Below are 21,564 nucleotides of genomic sequence, written 5' to 3'. Positions count from 1 at the left end.
CGCTGTGTGGCCACAACGCTGGCATTTGTAGCATATAAGGCCTAACCGTAAGTCAAAGGAAACCTGCCATGATGCGGTCAGGCAATGTTGGAGAATTAAAGGTCACAATGAAGGTGGCGGTCTTCTCAGTTTCTCCAGTATTCCTATGCTTCGTTTGCTCTATGTATACTATCCCCTGTAATGCTCATTCGTGTTTAAGTTCAGCTATGTCTATATCCGTAATGTCACGGCATGTGATCATACCCTTTCTAGAGTTAAGAGAATTGTGCAGTTCAACACTTACGTTATATTCACCCATTTTTTCAGTCTTTGTAAGTAGTTCCACCTGCTTTGCTCTGTTAGTCTTGACCAGTAGGGAAAAATTCCGCAGCTGCTTAATAGACATCAGGCTTCCAGCAAGACCCTCCATACATTTATGGCTATAGAAGGGGGACCTTTTTCAAACGTCCCCTCCATCCTCTTAATGACCAAAAACATATTTTGATTTATGACTCCTTGAGTCCTGTTACTATAATTCAACTGTTGCAAATTACCAGGAGGGCTAGCCTCCCTCCTTCGTTTGGAGGATTGTGTGTGAATATTCCCAGCCAGTACACCCTTCCCACTGGGAGGAGAAGACGATGATTTCCAGGGTTCCATCTCGGTCCCAGGAGCAGCTAGGAAAGTAAGGGTCCACCCAGATAGAACCCCAAGTGCCTGAGAAAGCCTTATACATTTGAGGTGCAGCAGGTTCCCCAGAGGTTGCCCGCTAATGACTGTTCCACCCCATCAGCCATGTATCTCATCAGCATGCAGCACACCTTGAGATTGAGTGTTTTTTTTATAGAGGTTTTTACCATCCTCATGATATGGGCAGTCAAACCAAGATACCCATTCCCTGCGACACACAGCCGTGCCATACAGTGGTTGTTGAAGCATGCCCAGAGCTTAACAGTAACAGGAGACTGGCGGCGCTTACCAATACCCAGCTCAGGAACCCCGGGGTCACCAAGTCTGTAATCAGCAAACAAATGCTGAGCCCCTGAGGGCTTTTCATTTAGGTCTTATTAAGGTGTAACCATGTGCTCGACCTGCATTTAGATTGTGGGTGAAAGTGAGGGTAGCGAACATGGCTAATACCCGACTGCACACATAAATCCCAAAATGACAGGAACTGGAGTCCATTGTCAGAAACAAGGGTAACTGGAAGACCTCAATAGTAGCTGAGGGACACCAAACCATGTATGGACACATCAACAAAAATCAGCTAGAACACATTCCAAAACAGACCCATACAATCAACATGGATGCATTCTCAGGGTGGGTTGCTGGAGGGCATAGAGAGAATGATGATCTGGGAACCCTTTGACCAGCACACAGGGATAGCAACCAAACATGCAATCAATCAATGCCGGGTCAGTAAGCACATCTGCAAGCCAAGGCTTTGGTACATGAAGCATCTCAGTGCTTCTCATGTAACAACTGTAAAACCTCCCACATCAAACTCCTGGGAATGACTACCCGTGGAACTGCATTGACTGTGGAAATAAGGAGGACCCCATCTAAGAGCAAGTCAAAGTAGTTGCAAAGCAGATCAGAGGATGAGAAGACCAACCCTATTGGACAACGCAGAATACCTGCTTGAGGACGGGGTCGGCTCCTATTGCTTTGGTGACTCGGGCATTATTGGTCAGAAAACTATCACTTGGCAGGAGGAGACATCCAAATGAAAACATACCAGCTCCTCCTGATCAAACTTGGGGCCCAAGCCAATGGGCAGCTGGTATAAGGCATCTGCATTAGTGTGGCGTCCCATGGGGTGAAAATGAATTTAACAGTTGAATTTGGAGAGGAATAAGGCCCACTGTTGCAACCTGCGGGCCGCCTTATTCGGAACCTGGGCAGACAGACTGAATAACAAAATTGAGGGCTTGTGGTCCATAATTAGTTGGAATCTGGTGCCACACAAGAAAATGTGAAATTGGTGACTGCATACACGATGGCCAGAGCCTTCTCCTCAACCTGAGAGTACTGGATCTGTGCTGGACTGAAATTTTTAGATGAAAATGCAAGTGGCTGCTCTGAGCCATCCACAGTCTGATGGGTGAGGACTGCAACCACGCTGTACTGTAGGGTGTCCATAACCAAAATCAGTGGTTTGCTAGGATCAAGGGCAGCTACACATGGTGGTGCTGACCAGAAGCGTTCCTTCAGCATGGTGAAGGCCTGCTGCAAGCTGGAGACCAGACAAAGGGAGCAGCTTGTCGTAGAAGAAGATTCAGTGGTTGTGCAACGGTGGACATCCCTGCAATTAGCCAGTAGTAATAGGCAATTTTACCTAAAAGAGCCTGCAGTTCATGCAACAACAAGGGATAAGGTAGGTCCATACTGGCTCTGACAAGACTCTCAATGAGTTGGGTACCTTGCCTCGAGTTGATGTGGCCCATATCATGAAGAGATGGTTGGAAAAATTTGTACTTCTGCAGTTTGCAACACAGAGCCATTGCCGAGAGTTTTTGAAAGAGGGCCCGGAAGTTGTGCAGGTGGTCACACATTGTATGTCCTGCAGCGACAATTTCATCCAGGTAGCTGAAGCACAGCAGAATATTTGACGTGACCTGTTCCAAATAGTGTTGAAAAACTGTGGGGGCACTTGTCACCCCAAACATCAACCACTGGTATTGATAAAGGCCGTATGGTGTGTTAATGACCATGATACACTTGGACTCATCAGCCAGCGGTAACTGGTGATGTGCTTCAGAAGGATCTACGTTGGAAAAGAACTGACCCACTGCTAAGCCTGTGAACAAATTCATCAGGATGTAGCAAAGGGTATGTGTCGACTATGGACGGTGGCATTACAATAACTACAAATACTCAATTTACCACAGGTTTTCTTAATTATGACAAGGGGAGTGACACATTCACTAGAGGAAAGGGGAACCACAACCCTGAAAGCTGTGAGCTGGTCCAGCTTCACCATGACTTGGGAGTGGAGGACCAGGGCAATATGTATAGCACAAAAATATCTAGGACGAGACGACTGCTTCAAGATTATGTGAACTTGAAAGTGTGTGACACACCCTAAGTCTTTCACAATGATATCCTGAAATTCTGAACACAGAGATTCCAAAGACTGATAGGCAACTTAGGGGATACCAACTGTATGGAGTCTGTGATCAAAAAGCTGCATCAAACCAGAAAAGATTTGCTGAGCTAGCATTGTGAATTACAATAAAGGTGGCAGGTCAAGTCACTGAGCTAAAGGTGACTTCCATCGTGAATTGCCCAAGCACAGGACTTTGCTGTTTACAATATCCTCTGTTGTGCCTGTCTACTGGTGACAAATGTGTAGAGCCAAGGTCTGAATATGTTTGGGCATTAAGCAGGGAAACGGCTGCACTGGTGTATACCTGCACGCACAGCTGCCATGAGAGAACCAAAACCTCGATAAAAAACTTGCTGGAATTATTACCAGGAGCTGGCCCTGATGACAACAATTGCTGAATATCCATATCCATGGTCTCTGATCCTGTTTTCCATGCAGTTAAGTGGCAGACTACTGCAATATGGCCGTTTTTCCGACACTTACAACAGAAAGCCCAATGGTGATGACACACTGGTCTGTTGTGTTTGGAGTAACAATGTGCACACAATAGCAACAGGGAGCAGTGACTGGAACACCAGTTGTAGGCAGTGTGGGAGCCGCCAGATCGGCATCGCCATGACGTCATCTTCCCAGGCCACCCTGCACAACCGCAACATCACACCAGGCTTCCAGTTGCTGACCAGCCTTGCATGAGACCTCATACGAATGGGCAACTGATAAAATCTCTTCCAGAAAAGGGTTCTTTAACTGGAAGGTTAGTTTCCAGACTCCCTTATCTGGAGTGGAGCGGATGATGATATCATGAACCACAATGTCCATAAATGATTATTTTGACTTGCCTGTGACAAAATGGTACTTGTGGCTACAGCCATGGAGGGTGATGGCCCAGGCACAGTCTGATAACACATATGCAGACGTAGACATGTAAATGAGTTAGAGCTGGCCAGGTCCGTCTTTCTGTAAGCCGGCCAGTAGAGTGCACGGACGGAGGCTGCATGTGCATCTACGTGGTTGTCAAACTTCTAGCTGCGTCTGCCAACTTCTGTGGTGTGCCTTATGTCTGTGCGCCCGGATGTCGGGTGTGGATCTATGTGGATCACAACACTAATGTTACAGGAGAGAGGTTAATTTGTTGCTTTTGCAAATAAATTGTTTTAAAAGATACATTTTATACTCAAACTTTGCCATGTGTCAAATTAAAATATACAGAGCCATGTTGTTCCACACAACCATAAAATTCTCTAGCCTTCAAGACTTTTTAACTAAAAGTCTAGGAAGCCGTCCTTGCCTACGGTATTGGACGAGTCACAGGTGAACGTTCCATCAGATATGGTGGACAGCTCCAAATACAGAATAAGCAGTCCCGGACCAAGGCATATAAAACCAAAACCATTTTGTGTCTGTCTTTGTAGCAAGCTACAAAGTGGTCAATATCTGTTCACCAGTGGTATGGATGAAATTTATATTCTGGAACTAACCCTTCCAGTCTTAACACTCTGAGTTCATTCCAGGTACAATCATCATGGAACATTTTGATAATCACAGTATAACCCCAGGTGGTCAATCCACAACACTGGTGCAGTTTGGTCTTTTAGGTTCTGGGGCAGCCAGGTTAAAATGCAATATGATTCAACAGAGGAAGTCAGAGTCCTCTGGCTAACTTAGAACCAAAACAAATACATTTTTTGCAACACACTTAACAAACAAACACTTTTGCAACCAAGTAAACTTCATAGATTGGGAGATACATTAAAAGAACACAAGATTCAAATTTTGACACTTCAAGAAACATGAATGACAGACAATAATGCTATGCATTTTGGTAATTATTGTCTTTTTAAAAGTAGAAATGATAAAAGAACACTTAATAATATACTACATCTGGGAGTTGCTTTCGCAGTCTCCAAAAATAATTTTAAATTCAATAACGGATGTAAAACCCATTAATAACAGACTAATGACAATTTCTCTTAAATGTGCAAATAAAGCATACACTTTAATTAATACACATATGCCAGTCAGTGAGGATAACCATAAAAAACCTGAAGAAGTTAATGAAGCTTGGGAAACATTAGAAAGCATCATCTCGAAACTTTCCTCAAGCCATGTTAAAATTTTAATGGGAAATTTTAATGCTCAATTAGGTAAAGAGAAAAAGCACAAGAAAACAGTGGGTGGATTCCCTGCACATAAATGGAAAACACAAAATGGCCAAAGACTTGTTGAAACATGTAAAAAGCTTAACATTAAAATCATGTCAACACATTTCATAAAGAGCTCTCCTAAACGAAAAACTTGACGGGCATCCAATATATTTGTTGGGGAATTTCAAATTGATCATGTAGCTATTTCATAACCTAACTACTAAGAAATTTTAAATGTCCAAGTTAGGAAAGGAGCTAATATTGATTTTGACCATTATTTAATGTGAATAAAAGAGAAACATCACCTCAAAAACTCTTCAAAACAAAAAATGTTATCCCAAAATTTGACACTGCTAAAATAACCCCAACTCTACCAAGCAAACTTGACAAAAAACAATCCAACTATTGACAAAGCCTGAAAGAAAAGTTCATCAAAACAGCACAAAATTTAATTCCACTTTGAAAGAAATAAAAATACCCTTGGTGGAATGCAGACTGTGAAACAGCAGTTAAGTCTAGGCTTGAGGCATTCAAGAATTGGAATAGTAACAAAACTGAAAATACGTACAACAGCTTTTTAACTGTAAGAAAAGGAAGGTCTAAATTAATCCGACAGACTACCAAAAAGGCCCAACTCCTATGTAGCGATACAAGGGGCACCAAATTTATTACAAAAGTCAGTAAATTACTCAACGAACAGTATTTTTCAGTACAGGTATTTCATTCGTTCCAAGCAAGTGTCGATTCATGACGTCATCATCCAGACACTAGTTGACTGTAATCTGAATCTGTTTCAGCAAACTAATAATTTCTCTCAGCCGATAAAATTTTATTGATTATGAAATACAAGTTCTTGAAGTTTATTCAGAATCTGAAATGTTTAATTAGTAATTACATGCCATAATTTATTTGTTTAATATAAAGGTGTTTTGAATTTTGTATGCATAAAAAAAGTATGAATTTATATGTGGCTTTTACTCTGAGATGAGTTATCACTTAGAGTGCTAAAAGTGCGAGTGTACAGTTCGCTGACCTATGTGGTGAATTTTATTTTGTGATCTTGACCCGAATGGAGAATAAATCCAGTTTCATTTAAACTTTACCTGAGATAGACACATCATGTTATTACAAAGGAGTCATTTAGCCCATTAGGGAAAAATGAAACCTGCACGCTCAATTTGAAATATGTTACACACCACTGCGTGATTGAGCTGTCCAGTAAATCCAGTACTATAGTTGCAAATGCATTTGGAAATTATATTTTGAGACAAGTGCAGATTTCACATATCACCTTGTTGATTACTTTGCCTAACAACACTGTAAAGCAGCTTAATTAATTCATTAGAACGATTTGTGATGTAGTAAGACCCATTACACACACAAAAAATGTTACACAAAGTTTGCCAACCGCATGAGAATGTTTTTCTTTCCATAAATGTCAATAAACTGGCAGTTTCAAAAGTTAATAATTTAACTGTTGTGTAACTTCATTGATTGTCCTACACCACTACAGAACTTGTATCATGTCTCTTCACAAGAGATCTGAAGAAGCTGGGATAAACGAGAAGAAGAAAAAAGACTAAGGAAGAGGCATCGGTATATTTGGCGCTGCAACTTGGAGCTTGAAAAGGATATACTAACAACTTCAGGCCCAAGGCATGAACTTCAAACCATTGGAAAAGATAAGCACTCACAGCTAACATGAGATACTCGCAGGTATGAGTAGGATAGACATAGTATAAAAGAACAGTTCTACGGTTCGTGAAAGTATATTTTGAGTTGATATTGATATTTTAACTGTGTATAAAGATATTAGGAAAAATGTACACCTGAACAAGGAGAACGCGAGATAATACAACCCACAGTTTGGAAGTGACAGGTGAGGGGAGTGAAAGTGGATATAATCGTCATGAGGAGATAACTAGGGAACCAATTATGGACCAGTAATCGCATAATTTAAGTGAGGAAAATCTTGGTGAAAGAGTCCCAAATGTAATAAACGTAGGACTGCTTATTTAAGTGATAGTAATATCACTGATGTGGAGGTGACAGTAGAAGCAAACCCGAGTACAAGTAGAAATAGTAATACCAGAGTTACAGAGGAAAATGTGAATCTTACATCAAATGTTACAGAGCTTACAGATGATGATGTTATTAAATTCATGGCGAGTATGCAACGTCAGTTAACTGAGAATATGCGACATTTAAGTGATAAGTCTGATACTAAATTTGACTCCCAAACTGAAAAATTCAACACCCAAATGGGTTTACTCAATGAAAAATTTGACAACAAGTTCAAGTCACTTGAAGATGATAACAGACAATTAAATGAGAAATTCGATAACTTAAAAGTAGAGTGGGAAGAATGATTAAATACTAAATTTAATGAATTAGAAATAAATGTTCCCATGAATATGACTAACCTACACACTGAATTTATGGGTAAAATTAATGAGATGGAGAATAAATGTGAAACTATTTCAAAGGGGCATAGTGATTTGTCAGATAAAATCTGTAACTGTGAAAGTAGTTACTTGAAGGCTAATGTGCAAATTAAGGATCTGTCTAAAAAGATGAAGGAATTCGAAATAAACACTTGCAATGGCATAGATAAATATTTAAAGGACCAAAATAAAAAATTAGAAGATGATCTTTCTTAGTGGATAAGGAAACCGAAGAGAAAGTCAGTACCACTCTTGAGGTGAAACAAGCTGAGGTAGTTAAGAAAAAACAGATGGCAAATGGTGAACTTATGAAGTTGAAGAATTACATAAGTGGCAAAGTGAACAAATTGTAAATTGTCTGAATTAGAACATAAATCTTCATGAAATGTATTGACTGAAGACAACTATTCCGGAGACAGGCTTAGGAATAATAAATCCTGTAGTGAAGTAAAATGTAACTGTTGTGGAAATATACCCGATAAATTTTGTGACTGTTATGGAAATGAAAATTACACTTTTGTCCAAAGGGGGTACTTGCCTTCTTTAAATAATAATAAAATAAGAGAAATCAGAGCTTGAACGGAAAGATTTAGGTGTTCCTTTTTCCCACACGCCACTCGAGAGTGGAATGATAGAGAAGTGGTATGAAAATGGTTCGATGAACCCTCTGCAATGCACTTAAGTGTGAATTGCAGAGTAACCACGTAGATGTAGATGTAAAGGTTGAGACAAGAATATTCAAAAGCAGACAGTTTCCTATCTTTGCGACTGAAAAAGATGACAGCCACCCAAAAATTGTCATCAATAATTTTCAGTATATTTTTCTCGCAGTTGGTCTGAACATGATAGACTTCAGTTTACTGTGTCCAAGATCACAGGTGAAGCAGCACTGTGGGCTGCAGATGCGAGTGAAAATTGTAATACATGTGCTGAGTTTGAACAACTTTTCTTAGCAAAATACTGGTCGAATATCAAACAAGAGAGGCTATGAAAGGAGGTGTATCAACCGGAATTTTATAATAGTAAACGAGGTTCATTAAGAGAGTATTTCGAGAAATATATTAATAAAACAAGATACTGGAGTGATCCTATTTCCCATAAAGAAGTGATACGTATTTTGAAAGGAAGATTAGCTATTCATATACGTGAGAAACTTATAAATGTCCCTGACTATGACGTGGAACAGTTCCTGTCTGTGGTCGATTCGACTGGTATGATACTAGAAGATGCCCGAGTATGGAATAATAATCAAATGTCTACCTCACAACATAATAATAATAATAATAATAATTATTATTATTATTATTATTATTATTATTATTCCCGTGGAGGCCTGGGAATAATAATAATAATAATTGTTATTATTATTATTATTATTATTATTATTATTATTATTATTATTATTACTCCCATGGAGGCCAGGGAATTCCCGTGGAGGCCCGGGAAAAGAATAGGCCTCCGGTATGTTCTGCCAGTCGTAAAAGGCGACGAAAAGAACAAACCACTAATAGGGCTAACCCCCCTTTTAGTGTGATTATTTGGTTCAGGACAGAACTAAAGAAGCCTCGGACAAGCGCCGTCATGATCAGGGACGACGCTTGAACCCTATGCCCGCCCACAATGGTAACGACACTGCTAGCCAACTGGAAAATGATTTAAATCCAAATAGAGGTGTTTTGCAGGATATGCTTCCTGCAACCACCCTAGAAGGAAAACAAAGACAGAGGATGAGATGGTCAGATGAAGTTAATCGACACCTCATGTTCTGTGATTACCAAGCAACAAACCTAGGAACCAACACAACTGGATACAGATCACAAGTATACACAACATTTATTACCAGATATCCAGAATTAAAATTTTTAACAGAACAACGACTAGCTGATCAGATCCATGTAATAATCAAAAATAACAGGATACCCCAGTCAGAATTAGAAAACATCAAACAACAAGTACAACAAATACTAGAACAAAATAATGTGCAATCAGAAGAAGAAGAAAATACAGTAATGGACTCAAACATCCCAGAGCAAACAAACAAAGAACAACACGCATCAATTAAACAATCAGAGGAAAACAACATCTTAAGACAGCCACCAGAACAAGCACAAATAGAACACGAAGTGACACACATGTTAGATATAGAAGAAAATTTTCAGCTGATATATATAGAATACAAAGACACAAATACAGACATTAGACCATTCTTGCATAGACCACCAAATAACCCACAAGTCAAAACAACAATAACAACTATCAAGACAATCATACACAACAAAATAAATGAAAATACAACTATGGAAGAGTTACAACTACTGGTTTATGTAGGAGCACTCACTACACTAAATATACACACTAGGCAGAGATCAGAACCAACCAACACACAGAAGAAACCCACAAAACCAGCATGGCAACACAGGCTACAGATCAGAATAGAAAAACTGAGAAAAGACATCGGACAGCTAACACAATTTATAAGAAATGAAATATCAGACAAAAAACGAAAAAGGTTAGGTAAAATCTCACAACAAGAAGCAATAGAGCAATTAGATGAAAAGAAGCAGAAATTACAAGCATTGGACAAACGACTTAGAAGATACCAAAAAAGTGAAAATAGAAGGAAACAAAACCAAACATTCAACACAAACCAAAAGAGATTTTACCAAACAATAGATAACACACACATTAAAATAGACCGAGCGGGGTGGCGCAGTGGTTAGACACTGGACTCGCATTCGGGAGGACGACGGTTCAATCCCGGGTCCGGCCATCCTGATTTAGGTTTTCCGTGATTTCCCTAAATCACTCCAGGCAAATGCCGGGATGGTTCCTCTGAAAGGGCACGGCCGACTTCCTTCCCAATCCTTCCCTAAATCCGATGAGACCGATGACCACGCTGTCTGGTCTCCTTCCCCAAACCAACCAACCAACCAACCATTAAAATAGACAATCCACCAAACATAACAGACATGGAACACTTCTGCAGCAACATATGGTCAAACCCGGTACAACATAACAGGCATGCACGGTGGATACAAGCAGAAACAGACTCATACAAGATGATACCACAAATGCCTGAAGTGATAATTTTGCAACATGAAGCCACCTGAGCAATTAATTCTACGCACAATTGGAAAGCCCCTGGAAATGATAAAATAGCAAATTTCTGGCTAAGTAAGTTCACCTCAACACATTCACATCTAACTAAATTATTTAACACACACACACACACACACACACACACAGATATATATATATATATATATATATATATATATATATATATATATGGTTATAATAGAAGGAAACATTCCATGAAGGAAAAATATACCTAAAAACAAAGATGATGTGACTTACCAAATGAAAGTGCTGGCAGGTCGACAGACACACAAACGAACACAAACATACACACAAAATTCAAGCTTTCGCAACAAACTGTTGCCTCATCAGGAAAGAGGGAAGGAGAGGGAAAGACGAAAGGATGTGGGTTTTAAGGGAGAGGGTAAGGAGTCATTCCAGTCCCAGGAGCGGAAAGACTTACCTTAGGGGGAAAAAGGGACGGGTATACACTTGCACACTCACACATATCCATCCACACATATACAGACACAAGCAGACATATTTTTGTGTTCATTTGTGTGTCTGTCGACCTGCCAGCACTTTCATTTGGTAAGTCACATCATCTTTGTTTTTAGGTATATTTTTCCTATGTGGAATGTTTCCTTCTATTATAACTATATATATATATATGAATATAATAGAGGGAAACGTTCCACGTGGGAAAAATATATTTAAAAAGAAAGATGATGAGACTTACCAAACAAAAGCGCTGGCAGGTCGATAGACACACAGACAAACACAAACATACACACAAAATCTAGCTTTCGCAACCAATGGTTGCCTCGTCAGGAAAGAGGGAAGGAGAGGGAAAGACAAAAGGATTTGGGTTTTAAGGGAGAGGGTAAGGAGTCATTCCAATCCCGGGAGCGGAAAGACTTACCTTAGGGGGAAAAAAAGGAGGGAAAAAACGACAGGTATACACTCGCACACACACACATATCCATCCTCATATACACAGACACAAGCAGACATTTTACAAATGTCTGCTTGTGTCTGTGTATATGAGGATGGATATGTGTGTGTGTGCGAGTGTATACCTGTCGTTTTTTCCCTCCTTTTTTTCCCCCTAAGGTAAGTCTTTCCGCTCCCGGGATTGGAATGACTCCTTACCCTCTCCCTTAAAACCCAAATCCTTTTGTCTTTCCCTCTCCTTCCCTCTTTCCTGACGAGGCAACCATTGGTTGCGAAAGCTAGATTTTGTGTGTATGTTTGTGTTTGTCTGTGTGTCTATCGACCTGCCAGCGCTTTTGTTTGGTAAGTCTCATCATCTTTCTTTTTAAATATATATATATATATATATATATATATATATATATATATATATATATATATATATATATATATATATTTTTTTTTTTTTTTTTTTTTTTTTTTAAAAAAAGAAAGATGATGAGACTTACCAAACAAAAGCGCTGGCAGGTCGATAGACACACGAACAAACACAAACATACACACAAAATTCTAGCTTTCGCAACCAACGGTTGCCTCGTCAGGAAAGAGGGAAGGAGAGGGAAAGACAAAAGGATATGGGTTTTAAGGGAGAGGGTAAGGAGTCATTCCAATCCCGGAAGCGGAAAGACTTACCTTAGGGGGAAAAAGGACAGGTATACAATCGCACACATACCCATATCCATCCACATATACACAGACACAAGCAGACATGTCTTATTATATTTCAATTATTTAACAGTTACATTGCAGACCCATATACATTCCCTGATACACTTACACATGGAATAACCTATCTGAAACCTAAAGATCAAGCAGACATAGCAAACTCAGCTAAATATCGCCCCATAACATGCCTACCAACAATCTACAAAATATTAACTTCAGTCATTACACAGAAATTAATGACACATACAACACAGAACAAAATTATAAATGAAGAACAAAAAGGCTGCTGCAAAGGAGCACGAGGATGTAAAGAGCAACTGATAATAGATACAGAGGTGACATATCAAGCTAAAACTAAACAAAGGTCACTACACTACGCATACATTGATTACCAAAAAGCTTTTGATAGTGTACCCCACTCATGGTTACTACAGATATTGGAAATATACGAAGTAGATCCTAAATTGATACAGTTCCTAAACATAGTTATGAAAAACTGGAAAACCACACTTAATATCCAAACAAACTCTAATAATATCACATCACAGCCAATACAGATTAAGCGTGGAATATACCAAGGAGACTCGTTAAGTCCTTTCTGGTTCTGTCTTGCTCTGAACCCACTATCCAACATGCTAAATAATACAAATTATGGATATAATATTGCTGGAACATACCCACACAAAATCACACATTTGCTATACATGGATGATCTAAAACTACTGGCAGCAACCAATCAACAACTCAACCAATTACTAAAGATAACAGAAGTATTCAGCAATGATATAAATATGGCTTTTGGAACAGACAAATGTAAGAAAAATAGCATAGTCAAGGTAAAACACACTAAACAAGAAGATTACATATTGAATAACCACAGTGACTCCATAGAAGCGATGGAAAAAACAGATGCCTATAAATATCTAGGATACAGACAAAAAATAGGAATAGATAATACAAATATTAAAGAAGAACTGAAAGAAAAATATAGACAAAGACTAACAAAAATACTGAAAACAGAATTGACAGCAAGAAACAAGACAAAAGCTATAAATACCTATGCTATACCAATATTGACCTACTCATTTGGAGTAGTGAAATGGAGTAACACAGACCTAGAAGCACTCAATACACTTGCACGTTCACAATGCCACAAATATAGAATACATCACATACATTCAGCAACAGAAAGATTCACATTAAGCAGAAAGGAAGGAGGAAGGGGATTCATCGACATAAAAAACCTACATTATGGACAGGTAGAGAATTTAAGAAAATTCTTTCTAGAACAAGCAGAAACTAGCAAAATACACAAAGCAATCACTCATATAAATACATCGGCTACACCACTGCAATTTCATAACCACTTCTACAACCCTTTAGATCAAATAACATCAACAGATACGAAGAAAGTAAATTGGCAAAAGAAAACACTACATGGCAAGCACCCGTATCATCTAACACAGCCACACATCGATCAAGACGCATCCAACACGTGGCTAAGAAAAGGCAATATATACAGTGAGACGGAAGGATTCATGATTGCAATACAGGATCAAACAATAAGCACCAGATATTACAGCAAGCATATTATTAAAGATCCCAATACCACAACAGATAAATGCAGACTTTGCAAACAACAAATACAAACAGTAGATCACATCACAAGTGGATGTACAATACTAGCAAATACAGAATACCCCACAAGACATGACAATGTAGCAAAAATAATACATCAACAGCTTGCCTTACAACATAAACTTATAAAACAACACGTTCCCACATACAAGTATGCACCACAAAATGTACTGGAGAATGATGAATACAAATTATACTGGAACAGAACCATTATAACAGATAAAACAACACCACATAACAAACCTGACATCATACGTCTTTTTCGGTACCAGACCCCAACAGGTGTCCCTGGTGTTAACATCCATGGCGTGCTCTCTAATGATGCAAACACCATACAGACTTGGGAAGGTGACGTATGGCACCCAATGGTCGACACATATCTCTCCCAACACTCCTGCTTCTGTCGTTTTATAAGCACGCGAACACAGGCACGAAGCTGCTTAAAGGCTACTAGGTGCTCTAGGGAAGGGTGGCACTTATGTCACTGTAGAGCCCACCGACGCTCTTTAATTGCCTCAGTGACTTCCAGCGACCACCAAGGGACTGTCTTTCACCGGGGGAACCCTACAGAATGAGGGATCACGTTTTCTGCTGCAGAAATTATTGTTGTAGTGATCTGCTCATTCACAACATCAATAGCATCACATGGGGAAGATTCAACAGTGACAGCAGAAGTGAAGGCTACCCAGTCTGCCTTGTTTAAAGCCCATCTGCGTAAGCGTCCGTTGACATGACACCGGGGGAATGACAGGAAGATGCGGAAGTGGTCACTACCACACAGGCCATCATCTGCTCTCCAGTGGACAGATGGGAGGAGTTCTGGGCTGCAAATTGATAACTCAATGGCCGAGTAACTACCATGAGCCGCACTGAAATGTGTAACGGCTCCAGTATTTAAGAGGCACAGGTTGAGTTGGCATAGTAATTTTTGACATCTCTGCCACAGCCAGTAAGCATAGTGCTACCCCTCAAGGGCTTATGGGAATTAAAATCTCCCAAAAGTGGGAAAGGTTAAAGGAGTTCATCAATCAGTACAGCCAATACATTCAAGAGTACCACACCATCCTGAGGGAGATAAACGTTGCAGACGGTTACATCCTGTGTCGTCTGTATCCTGACAACCACAGCTTCAAGAGGAGTTTGATGGAGCACAGGTTTACTACAAACCGAGTTCAGGACATAAATGCAAACTCCATCTGACACTCTATTACATTTGCTACGGTTCTTGTAATATCCCCGGTAGCCGCGAAGGGCAGGGGTCCGCATTGCCAGGAACCAGGTTTCCTAGAGGGGAATGCAGAAAGCAGGTGTAAAAGCTTAACAGTTGCTGTAGTTCAGCCAGGTGGTGGAAAAAACCGCAGCAATTCCACTGGAGGATGAAGTGATCATGAGACTGGGAAGGCATGAAACACTCAATGAGGCAGTCTCAGGGTCACCTACTGCCACCAACTTATTTCATGAACAGGTTATATCCATTTTGTCTGAGGGTCTGGTGAGATCTACATCCTCAGCGGACCCCAGAATCTTCACCTCATCCTCAGATGCAGAGCTTGTAGGCAGCGGTGGTGTGGGTGCCACCGCAATTCCCTTGGTCTTGGGGGTCTTCTTTCTGGATTTCTCTCACTGATCCTTGGGTTTCTCTAGCTGGGAGAGCTTCACTGATTCAGTCTCCGGGACTGAGGATGATCGTGAAGCCCTATGACCAGCTGCTTTTGGGCACTTCAGCCACTGACGGGTGTCATCTTTACCACTAGAAGAAACCTGGGAAGGGAATGACCCAAGGGACCCCTTCCTAGTGAGAGGAGCCAAAGAAGACCTTTGCTTCTCCAGCTGAGGTGTGGTTGGGGGAACAGTGCTCCCGAGGTAGGTGGTGTGGGAGCAACAGGGAGGGAAGTGCCCCCCCCCCCCCCACCATCAAGGGGGCAGGTGTAGTCTTCTGGTTCTGAGAGCCAACTGGAACTCGCAGAACTGATTGGGCTACAACTGTTCTCATAGTGGCAGCATAAGAGGAGGTCATAGCCACAGGATGTAGACACTCAAACTTCCTCTTGGCCTCAGTGTAGGTCAGTCAGTCCAGGGTCTTATATTCCATGATTTTCCTTTCTCACTGTAAAATCCTGCAGTCTGGTGAACAAGGGGAATGATGCTTTCTGCAGTTGACACAGATGGGAGGTAGGGCACATGGGGTATTGGGATGGGATGGACGTCCACAATCTCGACATGTGATGCTGGAAGTACAGCGGGAAGACATATGGCCGAACTTCCAGCACTTAAAGCATTGCGTTGGGAGAGGAATATACGGCTTGACATAACAGCGGTACACCATCACCTAGACCTTCTCGGGTAATGTGTCACCCTCGAATGCCAAGATGAAAGCAGCGTTGGCAACCTGATTAACCCTCGGACCCCGATGGATGCACCGGATGAAATAAACACCTCGTCACTCTAAGCTGGCATGCAGCTTGTTGTCAGACTGCAAAGGAGGTTCCCTGTGGAATGTAATACCCTGGACCATACTTAAGCTATTATGAGGCGTGATGGTAACAGAAACATCCTCCAGCTTGTCACAAGCGAGTAATGCCTGTGACTGGCCAGAGGATACCGTTTTCATCAAGACTGACTCTGACTGCATTTTGGACAAGCCCTCCACCTCCCCAAACTTGTCCTCTAAATGCTCTACAATAAACCGAGGCTTCATCAATACAAAGGAGTTCCCATCAGCTCTCGTACATACGAGGTACCGGGGCGAATAAGGTTAGCTGCCACCCTTAGCCTGGCATTCCTTCCATGGTGAGGCCTGGGAGGGGAACAATTTAGGATCATACTTCCTTGCATTGTACGGAGACTTGGAACGCTTAGAGACTGCTGGTGTTTGATCACCAGCAAGTGACGACATGGTATGCTTCATCACGTCATCCACCGTGATGCCATCCACTCCGACACGGGGCCCTCTCCAAGGGCGCCACCCAGCTGCAGCAAATGCCTCCTGGCAGGATGGCCATAGCCGGCAGTCCCAATGCCCCAAGGTGATGGGCATCTACTCCTTAGCGTACGTGGGGAGTTAACGGCGCAGGCATCAGCACAGTGATCCTATGTAGTCATGGGGCTACAACCAACAGGGAACATGGCAGCCCCACCACAACAGACTGGCTACCGTGCTCGATATGAGGTGCAAAGAATTCCAGGTCATTGTCGGCACAGAAAACAAATGGTATCATATGGCGATCAAGTTAAATTCTACAGGCCTGGTTAATGTCAGAAGGGAGAAGTGGATATGAGGCAGATTATTTGTGGGTTACATGATTTACTGGCAATTGGTAGCCTGCTACAAATCAGTGACAAGTTTCTGGGAACCACGTTATCTTGCTGTTAGTTGTGGAGAAGCAACAACTGTTGTGCCTGCACAGTTTGTTTAGCTGTTCAAGACAGTGTCCAGTGATGCTGCTGCCCTTAGATCACACTTGTCTAGTTGCACTGGGATTACTGGCAGTCAGGTAAGCCATAGTCTGGCTGCTTCAGGATTTCAATTGCCTCCTTTACTTAATGAGTACACATCTGTAGCTGTCTTGTAATTATTTGTACTTCTTGAAACCTGTAACTTACTCACAATTGAAATGACACTCCACTAGTGCCGATCTACTGTGTTATCCCAACCAAAAGTAGTGCTCATATTTTGCTATGCTGGTGCTAGCGAGCCTTCTTGTAGGTGGTACCATGCTCACAGTGTATCTTGTACACACCTGTAACTGTCATAAATTAACTCAGTTTTAGAGTTTGCTAACATCTATAATCAACAGCACGTTTTAGGAAACTAGTAATTTCTACTGCAGGTTTGTGTGTTTTCTAAAAAGTCATTTTTGTGTCTGCTACAATTATTGTAGGCAATTAGCAACTTTTTAGTTCAACAGATTGAAAGATAATCGTAGTTTTAATTTAAAGTTCTTTGTTCACTGCCTTGTAATACATTGCACCAGCCAAAATACAGCCCCACTGTGAATGCTCTTCTCAAACACAGAATAAGTTGCTTGAGGTCCATAAGCAACTGGAAATTACCCTGACTGTCAAATGACTGACAGCTGCTGCACATTAGTGCGTGAGAGTCGTGTATCTGTGATACTGGTACCAGAGGTACCTCAAGTACTATCCTCTCCTGTAGATCCTGTCTCCTCTACAGAAAGTACGGGTTCTGTCATTACCTGTCCACTTGACTATGAGTGGTGTGTTAGTGGTAAATCTCTGTATCCTGTACAGATTGGATGGGGACCAGGGAGGACTCAGGGTGTTGTACCAATCCCCGTAACCAATGAGTTTGAAGTGCTGTCTTTCACTGAAACTGAAACTGAGCCTGTGGGACTCGTTTCACCTGTCTTGGGGAAATATGTTTTGTCCAGTGTCAGGAAAAGGCAAACGCAAAAGGGTATGGGTCTATTAATCATTGGCAGTTTATGTTTTGTCCAGTGTCAGGAAAAGGCAAACGAAAAAGGGTATGGGTCTATTAATCATTGGCAGTTCAAATGTATGACAAATGATGGTACCCCTTAGGGAAATGGCAGGAAAGCACGAGGCGCACTCTATGGGGGGGCCTCATTCAACATGTTGAAGAGCTTATTCCAGCAGCCATTGAGGGGAACAGGAGCAACCAACTGCAGATTGTGCTGCACATTGAAACAAATGATGCCTGTCATCCGGGCTCCAATGTCATTCTTTGGTCATTCCAGCGACTGGCAGAGAAGGTTGAGAAGACGAGACTTGTGCATGGAGTTTCAACATGTCTCACAAGTTGCAGCATTGTCCCCAGAACTGATCATGGCCCTTTAGTTCTAAGTAGAGTGGAAGGACTGAACTAGAGACTTCCAAAGTTCTGTGACAACCTAGGCTGTGATTTCCTGAACTTGCACCATAGGTTTGAGAGCTGTAGGGTCCCCCTATATAGGTCAGGTGTGCACTACACATCAAAGGCTGCTGCTGACTGCGTTTGGGGCACACACAAGGTTTTTTTTTTTTTTTTTTTTTTTTTTTTGATAAGATGACTCTCCATTCAATCCCGCTGTAGGAAACCTAGAAGTATCAGTGTAATATCAAAAGAAACACCTCCAACAGGTAATAGTATTAACATACTAATGGTAAACTGCTGAAGCATTTGTAACAATGTGCCATGAACACAATGTGCACTCATGAAAAGCAATGAAGAGTACAGAAAGCTGGTTGATACCTGAAATTGATAACAGTGAGATTTTTAGGAAAATTTTAAGTATTTATTGAAATGATAGGCAAATGTGTAATTGAGGCAGTGTATTTGTCACAGCAGACAAGAAGAAACTCAAGTTCATGAGACAGAAATTGAAGCTGCATTTAGATTGTTTGGGCAAGGCTCAGAATAAGGGCTGGGCATAAAATGATAATTCAATCCTCCTATCGGCCACCAGACTCATCTCCTGATGTAACCCAGAAGTGCAGAGAAAACTTCAGTTCACCTGTACATAAGTTCCCCAATTATACTGTAATCATCAGTGGAGACTTTAATCATCCAACATTTAACCGGGAAAATCACGGTTCTGTTAGTGGTAGGCATGATAAGACATCCTGTGAAACATTACTAAATGCCTTCTCTGAAAACTACCTAGAACAGATAGTTAGGCACCCCATTCATGATGGAAATATATTGGATCTAATGGTTACAAAGAGACTTGACCTCTTTGAGGATGTCTACGTCGAAACAGGTATAAGTGATCATGGCACAGTTGTGGTAACAGTGATCACCAAATTACAAAGGACAACTAAAACAAGCAGAAAGATAAATATGTTCAGTAAACTAGATAAAAAATCAATATTGTCACATCTCAGTGAGGGACTAGAGCAGGAGCACATGCAGGAAGTATGGTTCAAGTTTAAAAGAATAATTGACCATGCACTGGACAGACATGTACCCAGTAGAACAGTTCATAATGGGAGGAACCTCCATGGTATACAGTCACTGTAAAGAAACTTCTAAGGAAACAGAGATTACTGCATAATACATGTAAAACAAAGTGTAGGGCTATAGACAGAGAGATGCTGAATGAAATGCATGATGCCTTCAGACGTCAAGTCCCCCACCACCTCCCAAAGTCTCACCGCCTGGCCACAGAGCAGTATTCCCCTCGTAACCCAGGACCATCCAGGACTGGAGCAACTGAATTACATTCTCTGCCAGGGTTTCAGTTACCCTTTGTTGTGCCCTGAAATGAGAAATGTCCTGCCCACTATCTTTCCCACCCCTCCCACAGTGCTATTCTGCCATCCACCGAAACTACACAATATACTTGCCCATCATTACACAATCCCTGCTCCCAATCCCTTGCCTCTTGGCTCATACCTGTCCCATACACTCTCCTACCACCACCTACTCCAGTCTGGTCACTAACATCACCTATCCCATCAATGGTAGGGCTACCTGTAAAACCAGTCATTTGGTCTACAAGCTAAGCTGCAACCACTGCGCTGCATTCTATGTAGGCATGACTACCATCAAGCTGTCTGTCCACATGAACAGCCACCGACAAACTGTGGCCAAGAAACAAGTGGACCACCCTATTGTTGAAAACGTTGCCAAACATGATATCCTTCATTTCAATGATTGCTTCACAGCCTGTGTCATATGGATCCTTCCCACTAACACCAACTTTTCTGAATGTGGAGGTGCGAACTTTCCCTGCAGTACATCCTACATTCCCGTAACACTCCTGGCCTCAACCTTCATTAGTCACTGTCCTCACTCATCCAGCCCCTTCCCTGTTCCCATTCCAGCACAACAACAACTGTCATTCCATCACCACACCCTGTCTTTTTTTCTCTCCTTTTCCGCTGCTTCCCCTCCTCTTCCCTGCCCTCCGTCTAATCTACAGCATTTCACTGTCCACTACCCCCACCATACTATCCCTCCCCTTCCCTGCCCTGTCAAATACCTTGGCTCAGAAAGTGAAATGTGGCTCTTTCAATTCCTGTTTGACATTGTTTTCTTCAATGATATTGTGGGCTCAGGTGGTCAACATGTGTAGGATGGAACACTTCTGAGCTGGATGATGATGGGATTTGACATGTAGGTATCAGTTGGTGCAGGTACATTCCTGGTAAACTTTGCATCCCAGTTGCCTTTGGCAGTTCTGTAGACCTCCTTGTCCAAGGACAGACTCACTCTGAAACTTCCTGACAGCAAGTGCTCTACTTGCCCATGAAAGGCAAAGGTCCCGAGTTCAATTCTCAGTCCAGCACACAGTTTTAATCTGTCAGGAAGTTTCATATCAGCACACACTCTGCTGCAGAGTGAAAATCTCATTCTGGAAACATCCCCCAGGCTGTGGCTAAGCCAAGTCTCTGCAATATCCTTTCTTCCAGGAGTGCTAGTTCTGCAAGGTTCGCAGGAGAGCTTCTGTGAAGTTTGGAAGGTAGGAGATAAGGTACTGGCAGAATTGAAGTTGTGAGGACAGGTCGTGAATCATGCTTGAGTAGCTCAGTTGGTAGAGCACTTGCCCGC

This window comes from Schistocerca cancellata, chromosome 5 (genome assembly GCF_023864275.1).
Source record: "Schistocerca cancellata isolate TAMUIC-IGC-003103 chromosome 5, iqSchCanc2.1, whole genome shotgun sequence".
Lineage (NCBI taxonomy): Eukaryota > Metazoa > Arthropoda > Insecta > Orthoptera > Acrididae > Schistocerca > Schistocerca cancellata.
The sequence above is the reverse complement of the archived record's forward strand: the minus strand, read 5'-3'. Positions refer to the sequence as shown.